This window comes from Acromyrmex echinatior, chromosome 15 (genome assembly GCF_024713525.1).
Source record: "Acromyrmex echinatior isolate Ae372 chromosome 15, ASM2471352v2, whole genome shotgun sequence".
Classification (NCBI taxonomy): Eukaryota; Metazoa; Arthropoda; class Insecta; order Hymenoptera; family Formicidae; genus Acromyrmex; species Acromyrmex echinatior.
Genome location: NC_141866.1, coordinates 1293693 through 1320779, shown reverse-complemented (window position 1 = coordinate 1320779; position 27087 = coordinate 1293693). Strand labels below are relative to the sequence as shown.

The 27087-nt window shown below is 39.3% G+C and overlaps 1 protein-coding gene across 6 annotated transcripts in view; it reads left to right on the top strand.

Moving 5' to 3' along the window:
• The window catches only part of LOC105151266 (uncharacterized), a 131239-nt gene that overhangs the window by 81354 nt on the left and 22798 nt on the right, over nucleotides 1–27087 (top strand). The window lies entirely within an intron of this gene.

The following is a 27087-nucleotide window of genomic DNA, read 5'->3' as shown; positions in this document are numbered from 1 at the left end:
CAGTCTGGCATTAGCGAGTAGGGAGAGACGGCGCGCCAGCTAGGAAAGTTCTATAATGACCCCTTGAAGTTAGCGTGTGATCCTCCATCCCTCTCTAGTGTTTGTAGTATCTATACTTTCTCCTCCCTTCCTTCTTCTCGTTCTCTCTTTTTCTCTTTTTCATTCTTTCTTTCTCCTCCTTGTCTTTTTTCTTTCTTTCTTTCTTTCTTTATCTCGTTCCGAGGCGAAATACTAGATCTCGCAATGATAGTTTTTACGGATCACTTAACATTTGCTATTTCCGCGAAGTTACGGGCGTGGTTGTCGGGGTTTTCGAGTGTCCACTGAAATTATCCACTCGTCCGTCCTATTGGGTGTAAACGTGAGGCTTCCCCTCGTTTTCCTCCACTTAGAAGCGCGGCATTTCGCTCGGCAGTAACGACCTTTCATCGTAGAACTGGGGCGCGGTCTACTTTCCACAGATAGTGTGTCTACTTCCCCCCGTTTTTCGCTCGAGCTCGGGAACCGCGCGATGAATGGTTTCATAATTCGCGATAAAACGGAGAATCCGAAGTAATTACCAGGCTGCCGCCTGGTAGACGCAAATTGATTAATTACAGATAACCCGACACGCTTATCTCGCGCGTACACGATACGATCTTCCACTTCGCGGATCGGCGGTGTCACGAAGCTCTCGAACACCGCGCCACTCCTCACCAGCTTCGTGACAGAAGTTATTCCTCCGGCTGTCACATCGTTCACTCACACTTGACAGAGAGCAAGAACCATGACTCCAGCATCGCGGTAGAAAAGTTCCTCATCCACGTCACGAGTCGCAATTTCCTCTCACTTCACTTTGGGAAGTTATTTTGCAACTGAAAAATGAAGACTCACCGTAGCGCGACTCTCTTGTGTACCCTAATGAGCATCCCGCGATAATTAAGATGGATAACTTAAGATGGATTTTTCATAAGTTTTTACATGCTTGATGACCGCGTGAACATCGATATATTTAATGAGCGATCCGCTGGTATTCGGTATCGATATCGAAGTTGTTTGAAACCAAATTCGATCATGCCATGATACTGTAAGCCGTTTCGGAAACGGCATCACCGCGTCGCACCTCGTATTGCACTTTTTGCGTGGCGCGCGGTATCCTTCGGGAGATAAGAATCGATGTCGTGCGTGTCGTCTCGGGATTCGCATAAAGTGCACGGCCGTCCCTCGGTATTCCACGGCATGGTTTGCCAAGAGGAGCAGTGATCCTTGAATCGCTCTTATCTATATACGCTCTCATGGTTGGCCCTCGTCATTCTTGAATTGAGTCGACGGCTGATCGAAGCGCTCGAGGACCCCGCCGTCTCCAGTCTCGCGCGGCGTTCGATTACATTCGAGTATTCATGAATATGCATGACGAGAGGTGGGCGCCCGCGAAAAAATTTACGGCCCCGACAGTCTGACGTTTCGAGGACCGCGACTGCGTTCGCGCGAGCGAGCACGCGCTGAACGGGGCCTAACGTTAGCCGAGGATAATCGAAACTGACGTGCCTTCAGGGACCCCGCTACACATCTCGAGAATCAACGTTCGAGAGGAACCCTGGTACCGATCATTCTTTTGCTCGTGTAGTACACACGTACGTGAAAGAATCTCTGATAATGGCTTCACAAGTGACTTTCGTAAATTTGGTACAGCTGGTGTATAAAAACGTTTGCCTGTAAACATTTTTATATTTTATAGAGTGTCCCGAAAGTTTTTGCCAATCATTATTGCATTTCTTATTTTTACCAACATGAGAAAATATGTGATATTAAAAAATTCCGAAAAAATGTTTAGAGTCCTATGAGAAAAAAATTAATCATTTTTGTCTTTTGCAGTTTTTAAAGTTAATAGTATTTGAATAAAAAATTATTCAAGACCAATATTTGACAATTTTTAGTAATTAATATCATGTTAACTATTGCCAAAATTGCAAAATGGTACAAGACTTTTTGACTCAGTTTAGTTCGCTCTATCTACACAAAAGCGATTGGCAAAAACTTTCGGGACACTCTGTATATGAACGTACAATTAATGATACTGTGGTATTATCGATTTTTTTTAAGTAAAAAAAACATTTTGAATCGGCATTGGAAACGGTCCACTCTTTATGTTGAATTTCTTCGTATTCAAAATTTCTTTATGTCAAAATAATACAATTTATGAATAAGTGACTAAAAATAATATATTTTAAAATATAAATTCTGACGAATGAATATACGTTAATTTAATGTATAAATATTAATTTTACTGAAAAAAATATGCTTCCATAGTTTGTTTACAAACTGTATCAGTATTATCTTTTTTTGTGTTTTCTTCTTAAATGATATTTGTGTTAAATTTCTATCATATTCATTTTGTGTTGAATTAACGCATATAAATTTGAGTGGACCATTTAAGACACGTAAAATGTATTAAATTAAATACAAATTTAGCGAGATAATTAATTAGCAGCAATTTATTACCTTTGTTCAATTATAAATGTTCGATTTAACGCGCAGACACGAACAGATCTGTGATCTTCTCTTTACAGCCGTCGATGAATGCGTCTATAATGATCATGCGAATACGCAATATCGAATCATTAAAACGTATAAAAGTGAAATCTAAACAAATCGCTTAAGATTTATAAAGTGGAGCCATAACGATCTCGCGGTCGTTATTTACATCATGGAATATCTCGTGTGCGCGCCGTTCGATTCATCTATCGAGTTACCATGTTGAATTCGACTACGAGCTCTTGATCTCGATACTTGGCTCGGCAAATATGGCATTACGACGCAGATGAATCCTCTTAGAATCGTGGCACCGAGATTCTAATGTCGCGGAGAATTCTTGCGAACTGATCAACAGCATGAGTGATCCTTTCATAGATTAGCTAGAATTATGATAGTGACCCTTATCCGTACCTGTTATATTAATGCATTCACTTTCGTTCGAGCCAGCAGTGCGAAACTATCTCGGAAAAACGAATGTAATTATATTACTGCAAGTTCTTGCTACGTATTCAATTGATACTTAGTACATTGATTATTTATTTTCATGATGAGAGAAGTTGGAAGCGATTGAACTATTATCTGGTAATAATTGTAATAAATACAGTACGTAGATATACAAATATAGACTTGCTTAGGGGGCAATTACATGTCATTACTGATAGCGTAAACAGTTTTGTCTCATTAATCGATCTAACGTGATACTATCCTCATTATAAAAGTCATAAAATCATAAACTTATTTGAAAAAAATTTATCTATTTATTATCATTAATAAATATTTTTTGTTCAACTTTTGATTTAAATTTGAGGCTCAACAATTCCATTTTTCAATATTGTTATCATCAATGGAACCTCGGTGAAACTTTCGATGACATATAGAGTATTATGTATTACGTAAACGTGAAGAATGAAAGTAATTGTACCCGTATTTAGAATCGTCGATTGCGAGAAGGTGTGAGGACGTAACTTGTAGTAATACATCATGCAATACATCATGGTACAAAACAGTCCATAGACTCCAAGGATTCGGGATGAGAGGGTTAAAGCATTCGCTACACACATAAACACGGCCGTGTGTCTGAGCTGATCATAGGATCGCTCCGTCCTAGATCGTTAAAAAGTCATGAATGTGGCTTATGTGTCTTCCGATGCGACGCGCACGAAGGACGTTGCATCCTGTTGGATCCTCGCGTCCCACGCGTGTTTATCCTCGAATTCCTCCACGAACATCCATTCGTTATTCGTATTTCATCGACCGTGTGGAATCAACGTCCGATTACGCTTTAACCGTTTTGAATCGATTTCGATTAACCGAGGACATTTTTAAATGACTATGTTGGTTTCTGTTTACCCTCAACAACTCGTGCGAGTCGTGATACTTCGTTGAGTGATCGTTAGCCGTTCGCTGTCGCGTTGAATCATACATTTTTCATTTCCCGATCGTTTAAGAATTATCACGTTTCTCTCGTCACGGATAAATTGTATCCGATAAATCATGATAAATCGCGATACTGCCGCGAGCCGCTCATTGACAGGAAGAAAATTTAGAATCACGTCATGCTTGTATTTGCGCTGATCTTTAAGGATATCGGTGAGGTCCTTCTGAGATCTGAATTATCGCGCAAGAGTTTTTTCTGTTCTGAATACAGCGAATTCTTTTCTAACAAGTGCATGGAGTCGATGGATGAGTATCTCTTCTTAATCCGGAGCGTGCTACGCAGCGCAGCGAGACTTCAGAGCGCGGACTTTCTAACGATTCGGCGCAAAGCATGATCTGACCCGGGTCGACCCTCTCCGTTCTCGCTCGCTGGAACCGGCGTGTAGCATCGTCACACACGTGAAACGAGGCCTCCTGGCATCGATCAATTAATCATTAATAGGCGCTAATATCCACCGCGTATCACGTCGATTACGAACGTGCGCGTCGAATGATGCGGGATGTTCTCGTTCTAGATTCCTGCGGCTTGAAGCCGAAGCGCTTCCTCCTCCACGTCGATCAATCCGCAATTCCGTCGGCCACGCTCGATTCGCACGAAGGGTTTGCCTTGACTTGGATGTCGGATATGTTTGGGAAAGGATTGTATGATGTTTCTATGATGGATGATCGATGAAATTAGAGATTGTTAAAAATTACTGTATTGTTGCGCGATTCGATTAGATACTTCCTGTACAGACTGCTTGCTATCTATCGACCCGAACAGTTTCCTGTATTTGGTTCGCTATCTATCATAGTCTCTGCAATTTTGATATCACAAATTCGAATAACTTTCGCGTTTCATAAGTAAAAATATATTGACGTTAAATTAATTGAAAATGAGATGTATAAGTTCTCGAGGATAATTCTTTCTTTACTTAATTAATGTAATCGTGACTTTTTCTTAATGTGTATAATCTGCCTTTTTCATAGAGCAATATATAATTTATTGATAAAAAACGATTTAATGAATTAAGTTTATTGAGTACCTATAATACATTTACCAAACAACTGTCGGTTTTAGATAAATAGCAATACTGCGGCGGCAAAATGCCTTTTATAATACGCATTGATTGTATAGTAGACTTGCGTCTAAACATCAATAATGATAGCCCGCGTAGTTGTATTAGAACATTTACATTATTTACGAAATTAATGATGAAGCGTGTCGACTGACGCTAATACGATCTGCTTATTCGCGTTTATCTTTCTAGGTATCTCGATGTGATTATAGTAGTGACGATCTTTCGCTTCGCGATATCAATGAACCATGTTAATAATTTAATAAATTCGATTTACGGCGTATCCAGCTTGAATATTAGAAGATAATACACCATAAAAAAAGATGAACGGTTTATAGTTTCCGGTTTAGATTGATATATAACTTTAAATTGAAATCTTTTATAAATCTCTTATATAATATTTTGTTTTCAGCCCCACTGAAAATCAGAATCATAAATTATTTACATTATGAAAATATTAATTACATTCTAAAAATATAAAAATTGTATATAATAGAAATTCATTAAATAATTATTTTTATATGAATTTTCATCGTTCATTTGTCAAAATGTAATTGTTTATTCCAGTAACTGGAAGCAAGATAATATCGATTCTAATTTATCATAGTTTCACAAATTTACGTACGCGGCTTTTGGCGATTAGCAGTTGTAATTATTCGACAATTACGGTATCTTTGTATCTCTATCCGGGCGGATAAATCCAAATTCGCTGAATGCGAATTATATTTAGAAAGTATCCTCTTATGGGCGAGCAAACTGTTCGGGATTTACACATAATCACTACGATTCGTCGATCGATTTAATGATTGGACACGTAGCCAGCGCCTACCTAATCGCCAAGAACGTTAATTAACCTGAGGGCCACGTGCACGCTTTCTCCCACATCCTGTACATACATCCTGTACGTACATACACACAGGCGTGCGATATCACGTACGTGCGATATGCACGTACCAATGTTGACTCGGAAAGACACGTACGTTCTTAACTTGGATTTAACGCCATCTTTCTCCGCTCGACAGATCGCTACCGTGCGTTTGAAAGCGCGTACGCCGATAACCGTGAACCAGCTTTATACCTCTCTCATTTATACAGAAATATGCCGAGACGTATTCATCAAACGTGCATTTAATTATCGGCGAGCGGTATAAATACTTTCAGTCATGTTTTAATTTTTTTTTTTTTCCCCCTCGGTGAATTCAATCAATCTGAGAAAAGAACAAAAATCGATATCACAAGTGTCTATCAGACCGTCAAATTAAGAAAAAAGATAGGCATTCTATTTACAAGAAATAAAATGATATATAATCGCTTTTCATAGTACTACAAGCTGTTACACAATCCGAGTGATATTAGTGTACCAGGATAATACATTTTCTCAATCGCTATCACATGATCTACCGACAACACATGTTCGCATCTATTATTCTATTTTTCCCGGTTTTTTTTCTCCCTCTACTTTTGCGCATCTATTTACTGATTCAGTATCTAGCTTGTGAATACTCGCGTTTTCTATGTTGCGGCCATCGAACTCATCTGACTTCGATGTCGAGTTACTACATATTCTTAGCTAGTTAAGTGTTACCTGTATTCTATACGCCGTTACGCATGGACATTGTAATTTCCTGGCGGTCGCGAGCAACGAGCGAAAGACAGTGTGCGCACAAAACAGGATATATTGACAGCCGGTTGTTCTCTACAGTCAAGCTGTAATCAACATTTTATTGGCTTTATAGCAGCGTATCTTTGCTATGACTCTCGTTGCTCTTCCTCGATCGTTTCAGTATATCTCTTCTGGCTACCGCTCTCATTAACGCACGCTCGCATGTACAATGTCAGTAATTGAATTAAGGATAATGATGCATGTCAACGGTTTAAGTTGTTGTTTAGAAAAGTATCGATTTTTCTATATTCTCGCGTTTGTCGATAATAATGTTAAAAACTGGATGCTACTGACTTGGTGATACTTTTAATGAATTTTCAATTCATTTAATGAATTTTCATTTCGAATTATCATACAATAATGTTGTTTCGCGAAATAAATACGATCGTATGCGGTAAGCACTTAAATAGTAGTCGAAATTAATTAAAATCGACGTAGACATTAATTATTGATGGACCTTCTATTTTCATCTTCGTCAAATAATAATACGAAAATATGTATTCATGTCTCAAAATGTCATTGCTTCGAAATTATAGCTTACGGAATTACACGGTGCATCCTATAATAATGTTTACGGTCATATCTTTATATACGCGTCAGTTTTCTTAGATTAAAGATCAGCAACTCGAATGTCGGCGTGATATCCTCGACTCTATCGATTGATTCCTGTATGGCTCGTTAGAGCTATGACTAATTACAGCTCGTTATAGGTCAATGCTTAATTACACTGCGGGCAGGATTCCACCTCCGCTTTCGGCCTTATCGTCTTCGTGATCTTAGAAGCGGCAACAGGTTCTCTCCCGTTGCCACGATTTTATGCACGAACACCATAATTCTTGCTCCGAATATCGTTGAACTCAGACGACCTCTTACATTCACGTGTCACGAGCGATGTAACGAGAATTGCCGATTTATATTTTATACATGCACGCGTTGTATCATCGGTGTATGAACATAATTAATTGAGTAGTAAACGAAATTAATGCTCATGCTGAATTTCATGCTGCACGAACTGTCTTTCAGTTGACATTACGATGACAGAAAGGTGGAGCGGAAATGTGAAATGTATAAAAAATAGTAACAAATGAAAGAAAAAAATAGCTCTGATGCCGTATTGGATTAAGAAATGATCTCAATTTAAACAGTATTTTTCGTTCTCGGTGTAAACTTCATCTCACAGATACATATTAATGCGTGTACTTTAATCCCGGAAAAGAAATCTGTAAAATAGAAAAATAATTATACAAAAATTATTGCGTTAGTTGATAATACAGACGACTTTAGAATCCGTTTAAATGCCATGTCCTTACATCGACGGTTGATGTATGGAAGTTCATTTATTCATTCATTTATTGAATTCGCTTTTTTCTACATGTCGTTCAGACATTTAATTACCAATGTACACAGTCGTAGAAACACTCATTCGCATTTTTACAAGAAAGCTTCGCGAGTGTCCGTGATAATTTTCTACGGGATATATTTTGTTACGTATGATGTTCAATTTTAAAATAAGACATGAGATTATACTTTTTCTCCCATCTTATTAATGGAGATAGAAGCTCCTACGAAGAAAAAGCAATTTCAAAAGAATACATCGCTCCTCTTCACATTTTCATACACAGGTATGAAATTTATATATAATATAATATTTGTAGCAGGTCTCCCATGCTATAGAAATGACGATAAAGATTCATGCGCGTTTTCAGACCGACCACGCAGCGTAAATCGAATAACGGATATTCTCGCGTTATACAGTAGCGTGATTTCTCGACTTTACGAGATTCCACCCTGCCCTGCCTACTTGCAGACGGAGAATATGCGGCGAGCACATGTTACGCGCGTAAACGCATTTCCCCGAAGCAGATTCGCTTCGCCTCGTTCGCCACGTATCTTGTTATCGTTTAAGGCTGATTACGAAACGCGGTAGCGCGCGGGCCGCTTTGTGAAGATGATTGCGCGATGATGAGGTCTGGAATCACGAAACATCGACGACGTGGTCGTCACGGTCGTCTCTTTCTCTCTCTCCCTCTCTCGTTCATCTTGCTCTAATCATCGACGACGTTTCTGCCGCCCATTCTCTTCTCTCTCGATACGCTTCTCTTTGAGTTGCAGGCCTGATGAATGGCCGGTTCTCTATTCTCTTCCTCCCACTTTCTCTACACGTGATTCTCCCTCGTAATCGTTCAGGTGACAGATCTAGGTTACCGGCGTTTGCATCACCCATCGCGCGATCCTGCATCGGCGAACTCGTGAGGCTCTTCTTATTCCTCCTACAGGAACACGAGACCACGTCGCCTGCGGAACTGTCTGCACCACGTGTTCCGTTCGTCTCACTCGATCTACGTCGATCATCATCAAGGAAGTGCCGCACGAGCGGAGCTCCACGGGCTGCTCTCACCTTTCCCCATTAACGTGCAACTTACGACATGTTCCTTATGATCGCGCAAATTTCGTTCTTAAGGTGACGACGCGACGAGATAATTTCGCAATGATGTACATTGTTCGCTTCATTGACTTTGATTTGATTACTATAATTTATAAATCGATTTCAAATCCTAATTTTGCGAAAGTGTCTTCACTGACAAAATCGTGTCACGGAAAAGAAAGAATTGGACATTTTCTCGCTTATGTTTTTTCGTTGTTTCGTTAAAGCCAATCGATTCCAACCAGCCATTCCGTTTCGCGGTGTTCACCAGCAAACGACCGGGCGCTTCCTTTAAAGGATCCTTTAAAGTGCTCGTCTTATCCGCTTCTAGGACGTATCGGCACGTCTATCCTTCCCGTCGCATCGAAACGCATCTCACGGTGCATTCATGTCTGCCCGCCGTCGTTTCTCATCCCCTCGATCTACGCGCTTCGGTTCTCCAATCTCGGACGTCATAGACAGCTGGTATCTTTATCGTATCGATTCGACTGACAAACTGGAGGATACCGCAAGACGAATAGCCGATCTGCATGAGGTATGGAGTCGTGCGCGTTGCGATTAGTCAGGAAGACTCGGCGTCCTCGTGCTCTAATGGGCATCGTTAGCCGTTCAGGTAGTAAAGGAGAGGAGCGTGTCGGTACGCGGCCGGGATAGTCACTTTGTACCCTAACTCGGTTTAACGTCTACTCTCGGTGCAACGATACGAGGCAAGTCCGATGAGCGGGAGACTGACTGGAAGACATCACGGCGTACATATACTCACGTCTCTGCTGGGAGAGCAGCCATCACGCGGGTAAAGAGTGTCTCAGCTAATCGTCCCATGATCGTCATCCGCGGCTTTTACCCCCTTTCATGGTAACACAGAATATATGGTGAACGAGGAAACCGTCGGTTTGATGAAAACGATACAACGTAAGACGTCTAATGAGCGCCGCTTAACCGCTGGCTTCTTGTCACGTTCTCCGGAAATCTACGCTCCATTCTCGATACTTTTTCTCTATCTTTAGTTTGATAATGGCAGATAGATCTTTATGACTTTCCAGGCAAGTTTGTTACGTAACATATTTTTTTTCTGCAGTACGGCATTATTGTAGAAAAGAAAACTCGCAACGACTTATTCGATTATTCAATTAAAAGAGATATCGTCGTAAACATTAATATTTCAATCTCGTGGATAATTATTCCTTTAAGCTTCATACATATATGAATACAAATTCTGTAAAAATTTCTATTTAAAAAGTGAGAAAGAATTTTACATGTTTAGTGTTAAAATATTTGAGAAATCTCTTGTTTATATAGCGTACTTGAGAATTTTCAAATGCATGTTGTATAAATTACTAAAAGTTAAAATATTATCAAACATACGTACGTATCATCTTCGACGTTCTCCTTCGCGTACCCGCCTTGTCGTTATATCCAAGAGATCGGAAGTGGGTCGTGGTACGGGTGCGGTAGCCAGTCACGGCGAAGGTAACGTTAGGTGGGGTACGCACGATCTCATTCTTTGCACTAGGGTAATGATAATTAATCCCCCAGAGACCGCTCCTTTCAGCTCGACCACGCCAACGGTCAACACCGGGACGCCGCGCCGCGTTGTTATTCCTCCATCTCGTTCAACCTCTCGTACTCTGTACCTTCTCCTCCACCTTGCCGACCTGCCGCTCTTCTCTTCCCATCAACCAATTAATAACGTCACCTAGTCCGGCGTTACCGTTCCGGTTCTCCTCGCCGCATTGACCCTGACGAACGGTACCTGCGAGCTAGGACGGGTTCGAAGAACCCTCCTAGGTGATTATAACCCTCGACGACGCAATCTCCCCACCGCACCGTTGGGAAATCGTTAGATTGTATTAAAGATTAAGAGATCTTATCGAGTTGCGTTATGATTACGCAAGCGATTACCAGTTACATGGTTGTTACACGAAACAATAGTTACATACGTGAAACGCATACGTATATCTGTATTTACCTTTTAATTTTTACAGACTACATTTTGTGAGCATGATTCTTTCTCGTAGAAAGCTTTATTGATTTAGTTAGTTTTATCATAAAAAAATGTTACTGAAACGAGAAAAAAATATTTTTTTCTGAAATATCTAAGAAAAGAAAACTTGAAAATGTTTTTTTCGTGAAAAAAGACAAAACTTTTGCTATGAATCTTAAGATAGTGTGTAATCTCAAGGAGATTTACTGTGCGATATAGTATACATATATATATATATATATATATATACCCAATGTACATAAATCGATCATCTGTATCGATTAATAATCATTTGCGGTTCTCCAACACGAGCTTGCATAATTAAATTTCTTCGTCTCGCGGATAGAAGTGTTCTCGAAGGCATGCCTGAAGCCTCTGGAAACAATTTCCTCGTAACAGCTTGGAGCAACGCTTTCGCGTTGCGCGATAGTGAGTAGTCGTTTGTAAATTACAACTGTATCTTTCTAATCGCAGATCGAAGGTGATAAGGTACTTGGACGAGGCATGAAAGCCTAACGCGATCTCGCCGCCTCTATGCGCTTTTATCTCACTTCTTGGTACACGCCTTGTGAGAGATTGCGAGCGTAATGTCACGTCTGGCAATGGCCTACACAATTAACTCACGTTACCCGCGATTCAATGTCTTTTTTTCCATATGCAATGTTCTTCCGAGAAATTTCTCAAGATCGTGGGACGAACGTTAATATAATTATTACGTTCTCTTTATCGTTCCTTATACCTACCGTCTTTCGTCGCCTATTGACATTAGCATCGTGACATTAACGAGCATCAAGAGGATTCTTGATATCTCGATAAATGGACAAACGATTTTAAAGGCAATAGCTATTTATAATTATATATTCCGTTTCCCGAACATTGCGGTCTGCTAGTCGCAAAGTCTGCTAACGTATACGCGATTGTTTCGTAAAGAGTTTTTGATGGAACGTGACATCGTGTTTAAGTATTCCTCTATCGCAATCTTAACTGGATTATTAATCTCCGTCTGACGTACACGGTTTTGAATCGCACGATTGTACCGGGCCGGAGTTAGACGCGAGATCGTTCGAGACCACGTTGCTTCACGACGAGAATCAATCATATCATTCGCGCGTGTATGGGATTTTACTAATTACATAACCGTCAAATAATGATGTTAATAACGCGCGAAGAACTGGGAACTGGAAAGGGAATTAGCGTGAAGGATATATGAACATTTTTCTTCCAATGAAAATTATTTACCAGCCGAATTACGTAAAGGACACGTACCGTACGTAATTACAGAATTATTTTCTCTCGTCGCTGTGTTGCACAATGCGATAATCGCATGCGCAACATCGTGTAGCACATTGAGGTGTTTTGTTTCAATCCTTCTTATTCACGATCGCTTTTATGCACGATCGCTGCACCGCGTACGACCGGTGTTCGCCGCTGGTAGTACACATTGTCATAAGCGGCTGGGACGAGCCAAGCCTCAGACCGAAATGGATGGTCTCTCCGCCTCCGAGTGTGCCGAAGATTTATCGCTCGCGCGAGAGACGTCTCTCCGCGCGAGTTACAGACTTTCCCAGAGAGATGTAACCAGACTGACGATGAAACCGCAACCAGTCGATAGACTCTGCCGCTTTGTTTCTCTCTGGTTTCTAGATTTAAGCTTGTCGTATATATACCTCTCATTGCGGATGCACGTTCACAGTAAGATTTATTACCAGAGAAAAGAATCAAACGCGTACAAAAATGTACTCTTCTTCGTCACGATCGCGGCGTCAGTTAATCTTCGTTTTGAATAAACGGAGATGATCAAAACAGTTGTCGTAGATAGTTGTCGTTGTAAGAAATCATAGATAATTGTCAAGTGTATATATATTATTAAGTACTTCAGTGTCTCTCTCTCTCGCATTTATCTCGTCGTCGCCATTATCTTGATTTATTCTACCGATTTTAATCTTTGGTTGGCGAAGCAAAATTTGAATAATTCCTCGGAGCGTTTCGTGTCTGGATGGCTCGGAAGGCAGAGCAACGATCGGCCGTGTGATTTACTTTTAGAAATAGCTACTTTCGCGTAGATAAGAGCGATGATGGTGGCGCGAGCGAAGAAAGACTGATGGTTGTGGTCAGTCTTGATGCTTGGAAAGAACATCTAGGATGGTTGTGCTTATTTTAGGAAGGCCTGAGAAACCGGTCGCTCTCTTATTTCGCTCTTCTCTCAGCAGGAAAGAGCCCTAGCATCATCGTTCGCAAAGATAATGAAATGATTTAACATAGGGGAGATACGCGGCCAAGGGCGATCGGGTCGAAGATTTACCGTTCGTGTTAACTCTTTCGTACTCAAGAGGCAAGTTAAATGGGCCCGCTGCCCAAAATCTCGACGATCCATTAGACGTTTCGAACGATACGCTTCGTTCGTGTGAACAAAATTTTTCGAGCAAAGTTACTCGATTAAAAAATTAAACAGCCATTTATTGTATTAGATATGAGACGTGAAAATATGGACTTTGAACTTTCGCTATGTAGTATAAAAATTCACGGCATCGCTCGAGTACTTTTGAGCCATACTGTAGGATAAGATCGCGTCTGTCGGAGCAGCATCGGTCGGATGCTGCCGGCGGGGACAATTACGCAGATGTGTGCCTTGTGTAGAGCAGAAGAGGAGGACGCGCAAAAGCGTGTGGCGTGCGGGGTCGATTCCCTCTCTTCAGCATTGCGTCTCCTCTCCTCGAAGTCAGTCCTCCAAGTCTCTTTCGTAGTCGCGCGTGCGTGTTCGTAGACACACCTACATAATGTAACCCCCATCCCCCTGCATTCAGAATTAGTATGCACTCGCGGACGAGCGATCATGTGCGTGTACGTTCAGCCAGGATCCCTCCTCGTTCTCTTCCTCACACGTGTACCGTGTACGTCTCGTACGAACGCGATGGAGATCCAGGGGATCCAGGGGTACGCGAAAGAGAGAGAGAGAGAGAGAGAGAGAGAGGCAGAAGTGATTACAGAGCGCGAGCCTCTGGTTGCCCCCGGCGCGTGCGTCCAGATCGACCATCCTCTCCCTCGTACAATCCTCCCGGTTTCACCTTTCCTGGAACACGGCCCCCGGGGGATTACCGTTGGATTTCAGCGCGTCCGCGTCGGTACTCTGGTATCCAGAAAAGTTAACGCCGTGCCGTGCCGTGCCGTGCCATGCCGTGCCGTGCCATGTCGTGCCGAGATACATTGAAAGTAGGACCCTCGTCGAATCCGTCGACCGCCACGCGCGTCAGGTGGCTTCAAGGACTTTTTCATTTCCACATAAAACGCGTCTTAATTTTACTTTTTAAAAGTAAAGGCCGACGATATTAAATTTATGATATTGGAAGCAGCAATGAGATGTTCACAGCACCTTTGACCTGGAAAAGGAGTAACATGTATTGTAGTTAATTTTTTATCAAACGAAAAACAGCAATGTTATGTATAATAAAATCAAGAAGGATGTACAGAGGAGTTTGGTATTCTAAAAATTTCTGCGAAAAATTTAAGTGGCGCCACGAAAGATAAATCGTTATGTACGCGAATCGTTCTCGTAAAAGCAATGATTGATTTTAATGGGCAATAAGAAACTCAGTGCTGCATGAGATAAGAGAAAATGAGTGGCGATTAACGTCGGGATCGGTTACGCAGCGCGAACACGCGACAACCGCTCGTTTGTGGTTTGCGTTATTTCTGATGTGACGGATGGCCACGTTAAAGTCGAAACTTATCGTCGATCTAACGTGAGGTTCAATTAAAGATGGAACGCGGGAAAATTGTGAATGCTTTATTACAATATTCCCTCCCGCCGTCATCGACACGGTTATTTACAAACGAGAAAAAGCAAGTTTATTGGACTATGAAATTAGATATCACGGATACAGAGCAAGAGAAATACGCGCGGATGACGTTCGAGTAATGGAGGATGTGCCATATACATAGATCTTAAACGCAAAGTTTATTCCTCCTGCTGCAGCGATTTCCTCGTGTTAATCTCTTGTCAATTTTAGTTGCTGCATTTCATATTATCATTATGTTTTTATTTGCAATTTTCAGTAGTCAAGAGACGTAACTGAATAGGAAACTATTTTAAGGCAGTCTATTATTGCATGTCTTTAAAATCTTCTATCTGAGATTACAACTTAATCCTTCACGTGTTCACTACGGTCATGAAGCGTCATCATCATCGCGATGCGCGTTTCGATAAATGCTAGTTCCGTCATATCGCATAATCGCGCTTACGACTTGGGCCAGCTTTGTTCCGTACAATTGTCCATAGCCGCAGTGAAAACGTGAAATCATAACGATCGCAATTAAGCGGCCGACGAGTCGCGAACCCGCAACCTCTGCGCGAAAGCGCGGAAATGTACATGCGGCCTCGGTCTGCCTCCTCTCTCGAGGACGCTAGGCCGGTGCGCACGCTGAACTTTCACCGCAATTAAGCTAAAAGCGCAATTTCTGCCGCGACCGCGTTCACTCCTACTGGGGTTAATAGCTCCGCGCGATATCGCGCGCGGCGTAATTCCGCGGAATTCCGCGCCAAACGGATTTGGAATTGAAATCGAGAATATTGCAGGGAAACGTAATATCCGTGAGAAATCCGATTTAATTTTTGAGAATTACTTTGGATATGTCGATCTGACAAACGAAGGAAACTTGCCAAGTGGAAAGAAACATTATGTTCATAAAGAAATTCTTAATTTATCAAGGATACGTTATATGGGGTGACGATAGTTGCTGAAACAAAATATAGCAGATCTTTTTATTTTTTAATAAATGATAATAGAAGTAAATATATTGATCTATTACTCTACTGATACAGAAGAAATTATCTTCTTCATCATTTATACAAAAAAAAATAGATTACATGTATTTATGAACTTGTAAAAATAATCATAAAAAAGGTTAACAATTTGACTGGCTTGATTCGATGTAAATTCAATGGTACATGTTTTCAAAATAATAACTATGTATATACATAATCTTTTTAATTTTGTTTTTTAACTTTATTGAGATATATGTGTGTAGATGTTAAAAATCTTGTAAAATTCAAAAGAATTTTCAGATTCGATAGAATATCATTTTTTTTCCAAAAGTTATTCAGAAACGAAGAAAAACTTTGCGACATGCAAACGAATCGTGATCGAAAAGTTATGGCGTGACGAAAGAAAGGTTTTGTCGTCGAGATTTACGCACGGATGCACTCATAACCGTGAATCGTGCACCGTGGCCGATGGGCCGGCCATTATTATTACTCTAATCCACCTGCATTGTCATTAGAGACCGGCAACGGTCACAGCTCTTCTAACCTGGTTGATACCAGTTCTTGCTGAAAAAACAATGTTTCATGCATTTACTATTTGCCTTCTGGAGAAAGCGAGGGGTACAGTCGTTTCTCGCAGATTTCAGAAAAAAGAAAAGCGAGAAACATTTATTCTATATACATATGAAAGTTGTATTTACAACATTCTTAATATTTTTATTGAGTAATATTTTTTTTGTTTTTATTATTACTTTTGCCGTTATAAATTAAAATTGAAAAAATAATGATAAGAATTTCAACGTTTTATATGAGTACTTTAAGTATTTAAAATATTATAGTTTATATTTTTATTGCGATTCAGAAATTAGTTATGAAGATTTAAAAGAAAGAAATATTTTGTTTATTTACAGTACAACTAATTATGAATCAATTTGAATACTAAAGTACTTATATATTTAAAAAAAATATATATATATTTCTGTTAGAATACGGAGATTAAAAAAAAAATTACTTATTTTGAAATAACTTTTAATTCAGATGATAAACTGTTAAATTTATATATTCATAATTAAATCATGCTCAGGAATGCATATATATTTTAATCTTGTTTGGATAAGATTTTCTGTCGACAACCCCCGCAAAACTCCATCGCATGCATTGCTTATTCCTCCCTTGTTCTCTCTTACGATCCGACGGATTTCTCCTTGCAGGTCCCGTCTTCTTATTGACGCCGTGTCCGCTCCGAATTGAGCAATTACGCGGCAATAATTAGGCCCCGACTTTATATCTCCGTAAATTATGGCGCGGTAGCGGAGCGGCGTAGAGGCGATCGAGAACCGAGGCGTAAGAGAGAGGTACGGAGACAATGGGGTCCTCGGCGGAACAATGGCGCGGCCCCGTATAGTTGGGGCACGGTTCAGCGCTATAAACAATACCGTGGAGGAGCCCGGCTGATAGGGTCGTCGGGTCAGCCCCTGTGGGAGCTCATGACTCTCTTTACTCCTCTTCATCCGCTGCTCCTCCCCAGCTTCCTCTTGAACGAGGTCACGAAATTAATTTTTCACCGTGCACGAGCTCGTACGAGAAAGGTCCCGGCGTGGCCTTACGGACCCCTACAGGGTTTACCAACGTTTGCTACTATACGTGCTCGTGCACTCGCACATCTCCTTCGGTATACAGATAATTCGATGAGAATTTTTACTATGGGTAACTCTTATTAAGTTCACTTGAGATCGGATCCATGTATTTTGAAATATGTTGGGTCGGGGAAAAAGTTTCTTCGTATTTTTTAATTCAAAATTGTATATACAATATCTTCGTCAAAAATAAATGAAATTTCAATTTAAAAGGAGAGTTTTAAAGCTTGAAATCTCTACTTTCGAAAAATTGCTATATTTTTTCAGTTTCTGTGAGTTTGATAATTTTTACATCAAAATAACTGCGAGCTGAAAAAGATGAAAATTTTTCTTTTCACTTTGAAGGTCTCTCACGTGTCCAAAAAAAATTTACAAAAATTTTCGACTACCTATCGTGAAAGCTCGAAGCTTTTCCTATAAAATCATTTTTTAAAAATGTTCCTATGATTTTTTGTTACTGAGTTATTCGCGAATTAAGTAAAGGAGCATTCTAACTTTGATTGCTCGTAACTCCGATAAAAATCATCTCACCGCAATTTAAAAAACAGATTCTTAAAGCTAAAACTTTGCTCTAACGAATAATATAATTGTAACGAAAATTTTGCAACAAATGAAAAACTTTTGCGAAAAATTTTTTTTAAATACGAAGAAACTTTTTCCCCGACCTAATATATTGAAATGAATCTTCGTACCTTTGCAAATTTAACGGAGAAACAATGTTGCGAAAATAAGCAAATTTTAATTATAATCTAATATTTATAAATATTAAGAGTATAAATTAGATAATTTATAAATTAGAGTAAAATCATTTTATTCTTTTTAAATCTCTTTACATTCTCTTTGTAATTTCTTTGGTTTTGTTCATTGTCTTATTTTAAGCTTTTCGCTCGTTTCGCTCTAATTCATAAATTATCAATTATCGTGCAATTCCATTCGAATACATTATTCGTCGATTTAATCTTCTCCCGAGCTTTCCGCAATCTGGAACGTGCGTTTCGGTATCTTCGCCGCATTACACGGTCTCGCAGGTACGTGTGTACCCTGGCGTGGACCCTGCAGGCCCCTTGCGAAGAGGTCACGGTAAGGTCAGGTAATGACGGCCCGAACTCTGCAATCACAGAAGCGCGCACGCCACGTGGCTTTGGTGTACGCCTTCGACCGACCTCTCCATACCGGATCCAGCGCCGAGATCAGGATCGATGGAAATGCACAATGCGCCACATTGCCATGACGGTCCTTTTGTTGTTTGTCGCACGATTCAGACGATTCTTTCTACGTCAGTAATGAAGAAGATAGCGATAATGTATTAATAATATATTAACAGAACGGGCGCGTTCATACTCGTTCATGTAATCGAAAATTCGGATTTTTTAATGTTTATTTGCAAATGAACAATTACAAAAGCGCTATGTTTGAAGAAATTATCTTTTTCTTGCAAGTAGCGACAACTTGTCTGATGTGAATAAACTAATTTACTTCACATTTATGTAATAATGTTTTGAAAAGAGATGTAATTCTTTAAATGATTTAGATAAGTTACTGAAATACGGGTCATGAAATTTCCCAACAACGTCACGAGATTAAATGACTTTGGTCATGTGACCATCGAGCCAATTCGAGGTCGATAAGAAATAGAAGAGTTTCTCAAGTCACGCCAAGTCATTCCCTTGTAATTATATGTACCGCATGGACCAATAGGAGGTCCATGTATCGACAATTAGAGCATTTCGGCTTCTCATTTAACGGCCCCTCGATTGATTCGGATAAGTCCTGTAGCGTTTTTTCTTTCATTATCTTTTTAATGATCAGTCGCGTTGGATTCACGAATCCAATCGAGAGCACGCGTAATGAAACTTTAGAGAGTATCGTTTATAATGTTGAAATAAAATATAATGACGCGCTTGCATAATTCAGAAAACAAATATTGACCTGCTTTGTTAATTAGTTAAATTCAATCGTTTGTAGGCTTATTCTGTAGCATTGTTTTTATTATCGAAGATAAATATATTTCTTTGACAATCGATTAGTAATTAAATTTCTAAATAATTTTTAATTTATATTATAAAAAAATGTTAGGATTAATTATTGTATCAGTAAAGATTTAAAGTTAATATATTTTTTGTCGAATAGTGAAGTTAAGATAAAGTTTTTTACACACAGTTGATACTTTTCTCTTTCTTTGTGATAAAGATAGCATTATAATTAGATTATTAGCGACTATACAGTGTAATAAGCGTTAATGCTTTATGGAGATTAGAATCCTTTCTCCTTGTAAGCACCAGCAGGTCTCATACTTTCGTTCTCCTTTAGATCGACGAAGATCCGTGAGGATGTCAGAACATTCAACCTCGAATCGCAGAATCTTTCTCGGCGCGTTCCTCGCAATTATCACGGCACCCGCATTGATCGTAATTATATACATGAGTTCGGTATCAGCAGTGCCAATCACGAATACATTATTCATAAACAGAAACAACACTCGGTGCTCGCCACTGGTTGCAAGTGTCGAGACATAAATACATGACACAAAAAACGATACATTTTTCGTAAAAATATAAATTAAATAAACTATTTCAGCTTAATTCGATGAAACATGAAAGTAAAAAGCATTTATCGATTTATGATATTTGAGAAGAAACCAAATTTCGTTTGTGATAGATTTTTGTGACAATTAGATAGATTCACGATAGATTGTACCAAATTGATTGTGCTAATAGTAAAACTATGATGAAAATGATAACGTTTTGATTAAACTCATTCTCTGTTAGTGATATTATTTCGTTGTGTAACAAAAATTCTTTTTGCATCTATGTGGAATGTAAATAGATAAGATCATTTAGCGGAGGCTTTGGGAAAAACTGTTGGGGTTTCATAAATTGTGACGGTCCCGACAGTCGGTGCGAGCGTTACAGGGAAAAGCATATTAATTAATTGCCAGATAAAATTGCCGTCTACGATACCATCTCACAATTCTTGCTTGAATCGTGCACTTCTATTGCGGCATGATATTAAATCACGGACTTCTCTTGTCAGTCGCCTTTTAACTCTTCTAATTGAGTGATTAACAGCAGCTCCTTGTTTCTCGTGTTACGAAACTTATTTGTTGAAAAACGTGTCTCATTCAAAATGTTACATAGTATACCGATGATTTTCGTGTTGTAAGGGCAGCGTCAATGTGTTTCACTTTCTATTGTAAATTCACTGTCATTATCACGACAATGGCAATGATTACACGCTGAATTCAAGTTCCCAAGGAAGCAGTTATTAGACTCTATTCTCCTTCGTTCGTCTTCTCGCTGTTGATTTCCCAAACTACAATTCAGAATGATACTTTACGCTCGTGCCGATAATATCACGTTGAAAATGTAGAAACATTTCCGGAAGGGGATCTCATAACAAAAATAATAATTCTATTCCCGACCGGATTATTTAACTGACTTAAACGTTAATTAACATTCTTTAATGACTTCTTCGATTTAAAGCCGCGAATCAATTATCTCTATCTTCGGATGTAACTAGCCCTATTAGCTTCGGTCTGTTCTTATTCACAAACGAGATAACAGATAATTGCGCTCTGCTTATAAGTATTTGCAAGTTTTGCAACAACCACTTTGCGATATCGCACTGTGCGCCCGTCGTGCCACCCATTGGAACAGAACTTCCGCGTGGCGTGTTAGGAAGAGAAAAAGAGACGGAGTCTCGAGCGAGACGAGAATGATGAGAATACGTATCTCAAACCTTCGACAGGACGCGGTTATTGAGAAAGAAGAGTTCACTTGATGATCATCGATCGCTCCGGGCTGCTGCGTGGACCGAGATACGACGAAGGACACACCTGGTGTGCGAGGATGCGGAACGACTCACTTGGCTTCGCCGCGCGTTATATCTAACTTATAGATTCTGTTGCGGGACACCTTTTACGTTGGCATCACCCACCGCGATTTTAATCCACGCAGATGCCTATTACGTAATTCCGCGCGATTTTTCCTGATCTGATTGTGCCGCGCCCCTTTGGGCATCGCCGTCCTCGTCCTCGCCATCGTCATCGTCGTTTGTCCATAACTGCGAATACAGTTACTTCTCGAAGATCGAATAATCTATTCACCTGGACGCGATCTACTTCCTGCACAGGAGATCGCGAACGGTCTAAATGAAATTGATTTTTTTGCCGAGATATTAGATCGACGAGAAATGGGTTTTGTATTATATATCTCCGAAAAAATATTTATAAGAGGAAATTATTTTGATCGATAGCTCTATTAATTATGTAGTTGACATTTATGTTTTTATTTTATAGAAACGTTTATACAGTTGACATACAAAATCAACGTTTCGGAATTTATTTGCTTAATTTGGGGGTTATTTCGGTGCACTAAATGCAACAAACGCATTATATGAAATATGTACCTCATGTCTTAATACTTGTAATATATGTAAGAAGATTGTAATTATTATTTATTATTTCATATACATATTTACTATTCTTATTCCTTAATAAAACTTTATAAACACATTTTATAAGTTATTGTGTCATTTTACGTCTTATTTATATGCATTATTTGTAAATTTTTTATGAGCCATACGTACCCCTCCCCCCCTTCCCTTATGAGTAATCATATATCCCACCCCTATGGGATATACGCAAAAATGCAAGGGTTTAAAAAAATTCATTTTTTAATACGAAATATAAATTTCGAATTTCTAATATTTGTTTCATAGACAGTACAAAGTTTTTACTGATATAGTTCGCTTACTTTAAACATAGTAAATAATACTTAATAAATTAAGTTTTTGAAGTGCGGTGTACATACCGGAGTTACTCTATATTTGTGCCTCTATTAAGTTTGCGGCGCTATCACTAATTTTATCTGAAATTTTTACGTGAACAAATTTTTGATTAAAAATTACCTAGCAACTAGAACTGCAATAAAAAATTCAATAACATTTTTCTTATACAATACGTCGATATGATTATTTGATTGCAACTAATTTGAAAAATGATGATTGAAAATTGATGCAGTCAATACCGAGTGTCGAGATCGAGTTCATGAAATTCATGGCATTTACGTTCCGTGTCCAGAGAAGTATCAGGTTGCTCCTCGCCCTGATAAAGTGAACTGCAAGGTTCACGAAACGTTGGATCATTCCAAGAATGGATCTGGCCACGGAAGAAACCCATAATGCGAAAAATCGCACAATCTTTATCAAAAATTTTATTTATCATTTTACTTTATTGAAACCATTTTATTAAAACCATTTTATTTTATTAAACAAAAGGTGTTTTTTATATAAATGCAATTCAGGAGAAACAAAAGTTTGAAACACCATCTTGATGGACCTACGAGTTCGTTCTCTGCAATCGATACGAGCCTCTTTTAATCCGTATTAAATTCTGTCGTAGACGTATGAATCTCGAGCGAGATCGCGTTCGAGGATGAAGGGACGGGAAGCTTGGAAAACGAGTCCCGTATGGGACTCCTCCCGATCGGGAGGAGGCAGGCGGCAATAAGCATTCCTGCACGTCATCGTGTCCGCCCAGTGGCTCCGCCGAATCGCGGGGGACTCCTTATATAATTAACCATTAAATTATAAGTTTGGCTATCGAACCGCCGGCGAAGCTCAGCGCCGGACTAGAAGTAATTACTTGCCCCCGAAGGGCCCGCGACGGGCTGCCTTGGGATCAGGATCCACGGGGAGAAGCCGAGGAGATATTCTCGTAAGGTGAAAGAGGGAAGAGCGCAGGGAGTGGATAAGAGGGGAAGGGGGAAATGAAAAGGCAGCTACCTTACTTTGGAGCGGAATTGCTAGCGCCGTCGGGCTCTTTCCACCGGAGAGCATAATGATCGGAGGCGGTGCATTTTGCCTTTTTAATCGGCATTAATCGCGCCGGGGGCTCTCCGTTCCTGAGGACGCGCCGCGCCGTCGTTATTCGGTATCGCAACGACCCGCGGTGATCTGCATGCAGAGTGCGTATGCATTTTTAATCACCGCGTCGACGTACGAGCGACGCGACACCGGCATGGCAGCTTGCAGCTGTGGCGAAGCCGCAACTTGCTGTTTATGTACGCCATGCTCGGTTATTACATGCGAGAATAGTACATATACACGTACCTTCCACCAGTTATATGTTACAATCTTATTTTGTTAATCGTCTCCCGTAGCGCATGCTGTACACGAAGCACGCGAATGTATGATTATTGAGATTCCATTTTTCTCCAAACTTCTTCTTGGCGTTTTGTTCCTGTAACATTGCTACGTATAATAATTTCGAAGAAAAATTGATCTACATAAGCTTTCCAAGAGAATGAAGAAGAAATTCATCAGGCAATAAATCATAATTTGCTTCGCATAATTAATGGAACGAGGATTAAACTGGCTCGTCGTATAGAGAAAAAGATGGGCAACATGAGCAGAGAGCGATTAAAGCAGTGCCGCGGGAGAACGTGCTTCGAAATCATCGAATTAACGTTCGAGTATGTTAAGTAATGCGACGATACAATCGCGATTCGTAAAACTGATGGCGAGTTCAACTCGGTAAGCGGTCGAGGTGAAGCGAAACTGATTTATTCGGGGCATGCAGCAACTATCACTTTAATTCTTGCTTTGATGGAGCTATTATATTGTCTCCGATTAACTGAGATTGTTATTACTGGATAATTGTGTTAAGATAAACATCATGCTGAAACCGACAGTCGACAGTTTAACATCTTGTAATAATTGTTCCTTAAGTATGCATATGTCACATTCGAAAACTATACATACATATTTCATAGATCTATTATACGACTGAATATCTGAGTATAATTCTTTTGAGCAATTCTCTTATTGGTTTAAAAATTATTGAATTTTTTGGTTTGTCTTGACTCATAGAAAATCGCGTTTCGTAATACTTATTTGCAAATTTGATGAGAAACTTTAACAATTAAATAAAATTGTATAAATACCCTTAAATGTTTAGAGGACAATTCTAAAGTAAAAAAAATCACGTTTGGAAAAGAGAAAGGAAGGAATATTATATTCTCAAATACAATGACGAGTGACGCACATTTGTGGAATTGTTCAACACTCCTAGAGGAGCATTCTTTCGTTGGAATTCTTTGTGCAATGCTTTGATTAGAATACTTAATTATTATACTTAATCAAACGAACATCGCGGCTGCAATGCCGGAACATTCTTGATCTTAGCAGCGACGTATAATATTACATCGATGGTTCGAGAATTCATTCTTTAGTCACGCAGAGAAAATTTATCCTAGAATTCGTTTGATTCCTTCTTTTCACTGTAATCTATTTTGTTATTTATGAAAAAATGCACTCGGAAATATTTGACTATAAGTATAGCTTTTAACTACACATTCAAATAACTATTTTTACAAAAACAGTACATACTTTATATTCTTAATTAATTTTTTTGTTACAAAATATTATACGAAACATGCAAAGATAATTTTATGATATTTTTATCTAATGAATGTCTTTCCATTTGTTTCAGGTAAGCGTTCTTTCATTACTACCAATTACTGTCAATTAATTACATAAAGCACGCCGTTGGTCTTCAAAAGGTATTTAACGTTAACAATTAGAAATTAATGCTGTGATGAGAGAAATATACATTAGATTGAATAGTAATTCATTAAGATAAACGATTGTAGTTTTTCTTTATGTGGAAAGATCTCTTACAAATAAAGTATGAAATCCAAATGTGAAAATGCATTTGCATTAATCATAATAGGGATAAACGAGGTTTTAATTATGCTTAAATGCTTACAAAAGCTTAATTAACGTTGTAAATATTATAAATATTTCTGTTATCTCCTAATTGCGAATAAACTCGGTCTTCATAACTCTATTCAATTTCTTTTACATTGATAGAGATCATTAGTGCTGCTATTGATACACTTAATTAACGCAGAGTGACGGTAAGCACATCGAGCGCATAAGATAGAATCTCACATTAATGATCTGCGTCGACAGATCGCAGGAGAGAGTTTCCACGTAATAAAACGCTTTTCAAGTTCATGAATCGCGATTTAATCAATAACGTTATAATTATCCGTTTGCCTAAGGCTTAATGAAAGTATGCGACGAATATATTTTTCCCTCCTTTTTTTTTCGCGCTGCGTCGTAAAACTAATAATCGATATCATTAGTTGAATGGCAGTTTGATCTTGTACAGTCTGGCGTTGATTTATTGTCACGACTCATGGAACGCTCGTTTAACAGAAATTTATACGTGACAACTAAAAATTATCGGCGATTTCACGCCGTGATACACGTTGGTGCACCAGCGAAAATTTTCAAAGGACGTCTTTAATTGAACTCGAGTAGGAATGCGAATCGTTCAGAGTAGCGGTGGAAGAAAAGCTTTTGCGTCGGCCTGAACGGGATAACCTTTGGCATCGCCTACTTTTGCCGCGAGTGTAAAAATTAACGATGAAAGGAGCATCTGAATACGTCCGTGCCGCGGTAATGAAACAGTTCCATAGAGGCGACGATAAAAACGCGTAATCGAAGAAACGTTCCGCTCTTCGGGGGGGATCATCTCTCATACAGTGCGGGAGATAGTCGAGGGAGATAAGGGAACATCGGCATCTTATGCTCGCGTGTCCGTCCATAGTGATCTCTCCTACTTTTCGATTTCAGTGACGCAAATAATACGTCTGTAACGAAAGAATTGATAATCATAGTAATCGCCGAAAACGGGAAGATTGGTCAAATGCACGCCGAGATAAGACGAATCAGAAAAATCACAAAAATTCAAAAGGGGTATAAACAACAGTAAGGAAAAGAATGTCATACTGCCGAATAAGTAACGGTACACATTTCGTAAACGTTATCGGGCGAGTATATGTAAAAGATGATCGACCGCGATCGTTTATATTGATCCGAGCGAGCGGATCGAATCGCTGGAAAAGAAAAATCTAAATACACGAGAATCATGTCTTATCGCCAACGACTCGGTACTTAATGTGCATTAGCACGATCATTACTATCGTCATTACAGCGTAGGTTCATGCATACAAAATCATACGACACCGATCAGGATTGATATAACATTAACAAGACTGTAACGTACGTTTCGATGTAACGTAATGATTTGCTACAAGCATGCAACAGGATAAACAAAAACTGCGATAAATTGTAGCAATCGATAGCAAATTTTTTAAACAAAAAAGTCTCAGTGCTCAGTGCTCGTTGGATTGGAGCGGAAGACTTGGAACTTGGAACGACTCATGCAAGACGAATGTGAGATGTGAAAGAATATATACGTGGAAAGAATCGTTTTTTTCTAAAAGATTTAAAAAATTAATTGATACCCACAGATCTGGAAATAATTCTGTTGGATCGTTAAAATAATTATGTAGAACGCTTTGATAGAGGCGTTGATGCCAATGCTGAAAAAGATGTTAACATTCTAGCAACCAGTTTAAACATCCAACATAATTCGATAGTCTAAACTATGTTATTTTCAGATCTCTGTATAACTTAATTGTAGATACTTCAGCAAAACCATTCTTTTCGTGTATATGAATTACTACATAGAATACGCGTTAATGTGTTGTACTAAAATGTAAATAAAATTACATATGCAATAATTAATTTCACCGTA